This window comes from Epinephelus fuscoguttatus, linkage group LG23 (genome assembly GCF_011397635.1).
Source record: "Epinephelus fuscoguttatus linkage group LG23, E.fuscoguttatus.final_Chr_v1".
Taxonomy (NCBI): domain Eukaryota; kingdom Metazoa; phylum Chordata; class Actinopteri; order Perciformes; family Serranidae; genus Epinephelus; species Epinephelus fuscoguttatus.
Genome location: NC_064774.1, coordinates 8068052 through 8071907, shown reverse-complemented (window position 1 = coordinate 8071907; position 3856 = coordinate 8068052). Strand labels below are relative to the sequence as shown.

General features: G+C 39.1%; 1 pseudogene; it reads right to left on the bottom strand.

Annotated features, from left to right (window-relative positions):
* Window positions 1-615: 615 nt before the first annotated feature.
* On the bottom strand, window positions 616-3556 carry LOC125884300 (ladderlectin-like; annotated as a pseudogene).
* Between the last annotated feature and the right edge of the window lie 300 nt (window positions 3557-3856).

Genomic DNA, 3856 nt, shown 5'->3' with positions numbered 1-3856 from the left:
TATTATTTTTATAAGTTATCTTTATTTTTCTTGTATCTTTATTTATTTTATCTTTTTTAAATTCATACTTTTGGGGTGGGGGTGGGTTAAATACTCTATGGTTGTACTGAAATTTTATTCTAGTGTCTTTTTCTTTTGCGTGTTTGTAGGTGCATACAGTATGTACACATACTGGATGTGTGTATGTGCATGTCTTTGTTTTCTGCTGTTTGAAAATCAATAAAGATACCATTGGGAAAAAAATGACAGGCAGCTGTTGGGACCGGTAAAGCTCGCTGGGCATTGGGCAAATGAGTAGATTAAACACAGACTCACAGACCAGCAGGTTTCATGGCTTGAGCCTTTTAATTTGCGTCAGACAAGAAAGAACAGTTAATTTTCCGGGAGAAAAAAAAGGTGCTAAAAGCATCAATGTCATATCACATTCAGTCTGCTCTTATTAAAGGCACAAGGCCTCAGAGACAATCCATCTCCTTTATATGTCACTTGTCACTTCATTCCTTAAGTAGCATTACAGCGATAGAAAAACAGAAGATAGAGATATGAAGCCTTCAGGTTTCTATATAACACTGATGCCACAAACACAGGCGAGTGTTTCTCCTCTTTACCGGCTCTTCATATCTCCGTGTGGGCCCAGGAATCATCACATTTTCCTAGCACAGACAAACGGGAGACGATTCAAACAGTTGAGGTCATCCCAGCGCTTTTTTGCTGTAAATACAAAAAGAACAGCGGCGTTTATTCTTGTTCTGTACACAAACCTCAGCACACACTGTGTCTGCCACCGTCTGTTGTACTGTCGGCATTATGGTTACTGTTTTAAGCATTCATAAGACACTAATGCAAATAATGAAATACGGACTTGACCCAGCAAGCAATAGTCGTGATTTAAACGTATTGGCTATATTTAGCTCTGATTTAGTGTAGCTACATGTAACCCAAATCTAGCCGATTTAATTTTGAAAATGATTAAATGTAATTTTCGCCATTGCAGATGGCGTGCGGTATGATATTTTTTTGGACATGGTCTATACATAGCCATATAATTGATGACGTCTACACTTTGGCTATGGTTAGACGTCTACCAAATTTTCACTGACAGCCCAAATTCAGCCGTGATTTAGCCTAGACATCAGGTCTTCATGTAGACAGCTATTAGAGGTTTTTTAAACCAAAAAATGCTTGCTGGGGATGATGCTATTGATCCAAAAAAATATGGATTTATGTCTCAGTTTATCATTTGCACCACTTATATATGAAATAATAATCCTTAAAATATCCACAAACAGTTTTGAATTTATTCGTCATTCATTCTTATATTGGTTGGGGGTTTTTTTCTGCAACAGTCATTCAATGTTTTTACTGTTGTATTTATTGAAGATGAAACCCGAGATCGATCACGATCAAATTTGCAAATGCAGATCAACTCAGAACTGTACTCACACCACCTGTGCACTGTGAACAGGATCTCCATGTTTGCTTTGCTATTTAGCCCTCTAGATCACATGCCTTTGCACTGGGATGCTTGGGAAAAAAAAGACGAAACCACGTCGGCCTGTAACGCTTGCAAAGACGAAGGATGAGGAGTAGTTTGATCCATGAAAGATACTGCATCTTTGCAGGTGTGGAATGTCGAATACATCAAACGGCAACAGTCTACAGCACAAAGACACTAAGGTTTTCGTCCAATTTAAAGTTCATGTGAAAGTGAGGCACTTCATAACCACACTATGGTGAGACGAGACCCCATTGGTCCACTTTTTGGTGCACTTTAAGAGGACTGAGTTTGGTTTATTTAAAAACTACTACATGTGAAAACACCCTAAAGTAGCCTAGATCTACAAATTGATGAGTCAGTGTTCGTCTTTATTTGGCTTCATACTGAATTGACCTGTGTGTTTTTATTGTTGCCAGCTAAACTCAAGACACAATCACAGTTGGTCGCTGGGCCGTAATTAAAGATATCGTTGCATTCTGACACTGAACATAGGTTACTAGTAGTCAGTTGTTAAATTTCTAAAGCAGTTATTTTGCATAAATACAGTACAGTATGTGAATCCTGTGTCATCGCTGAGGAGAACTTGCCTGACATTGACATTGCATGAAAGACGTGAAAGAAGAAATACTTTTGGCTTTTGTAAAACATTGCCTGCCCTGTTACTGACCTCATAGGATGTTACTGCTGTCCCCATGGTGACCTCCAGTTAAATATCACAACTTTAATCTCCCAGTTGATATTTTTTAGATTTGATTTACCTCCAAAGTTCATTTGTATACAGTGCTGTTTTCGGCCTAGATCGTCGGGCTGTCCATCAGACCAGTGCAGATAGGTAAATTCTGAACCATCACTCCACAGCCAAACACCCTCCTGGAGACAATATGACGTCAGTACAAACAGTTTGAATCAAATGCATGTCAAATCAGATCTTGTGTACTAATGAATAAAAATACCCCTGGTGCATCAGTGCCGCCAATCCATGACAATTGATGGTGATGACCGGCGGCCACTATCAGCCTCTGAATCTCCTGCTACTCCTTTAGGCTATGTACTGATGCAAGGTTTCCACCAATGGACTGACAGTTTTTCTACAGTAGAGATAAGTCAGAGGAAGATGCCAATAAATGAAGAGTGCTCGTCAGCACAAACAAAACAAATTTAACATGGAATCAAAGTCATTTAGATTACCTCAGCTTTAGCCCAAGACATGGCTGTTGGAACATAGCGGAAACAACGACCATGGATCTCAGACCAATCGCTGGGACAACATGTCGACCTCTTGATCTCGTGGTGCTTAGTTGAAAACAAACAAAGAGAATTTATGGTGTACAATATGATTGACAGGATTAGATTATGGTGTTGCCAAAAAAGAAAAAAGAAAAAACAAGACCAAGTTGATAAAAAGGTTTTAAAAAAATTCAAAATGAAAACATCATATCATACTACCACATCATCTCTATTCTGGCCTCTTCAGACTGCCAGGTTTAGAGTTTACTTTACGGGTATAACCTACTTTGGCATTTTGGGAAACACCTTAATTTGCTTTAATGCCTAGTTAGTAAGATAGATACTTGACATTTAAACAGTTTTTTTTTTTGCCTTAGACCCACTGACCTGCAGGATCCTGATTGGGCTTCACTTCTGTAAGATTTGGAAAGCATGACGTGTCATATATGACATACTGACTTGGTTAATCTCAAGACAAGTCAATAAAATCCCTTCGTTTTTTATACACAAAATTATCTCTTCATAATACTCACCAGCAGCTCTGGTCAGAGCCATCATGGCACAGACAAACAGAGACACAGCCAGCATCTTCATGGTTGAGATGATGCAGAGGGTAAAAATGATCTTCAATGAAAGGAAACAGACATGTGAGTGATGCTTCTGAAGAGAGCCCATGTGAGGACTGCATGAGTATAGAGTCCATTAGAAGATGCATAGATGATGATGAGAGACAACAGAGCAGAGGAAAAGAAGTGAAGAGATGAAGCAAACCTTGTGCAGGATTATCTTCTTTCTCCTCAGTGTCAGCCTGTAGCTTCAGTCTTCTGTGTGGAGCTGCTGAACAAGAGAAACAGCAGCTCTTATATACACTGAATTATCTGTTGTAAATAAACATCTAAACCTCCTCCACCCCGGTGCCAGGTGGGTTATAAAATTACACTGAACAAAAATATAAACGCACCACTTTTGTTTTTGCTCCCATTTTTCATGAGCTGAACTCAAAGATCTAAAACATTTTCTATCCACACTAAAGACCATTTCCTCACAAATATTGTTCCCAAATCTGTCTAAATCTGTGTTAGTGAGCACTTCTCCTTTGCCGAGATAATCCATCCCACCTCACAGGTGTGG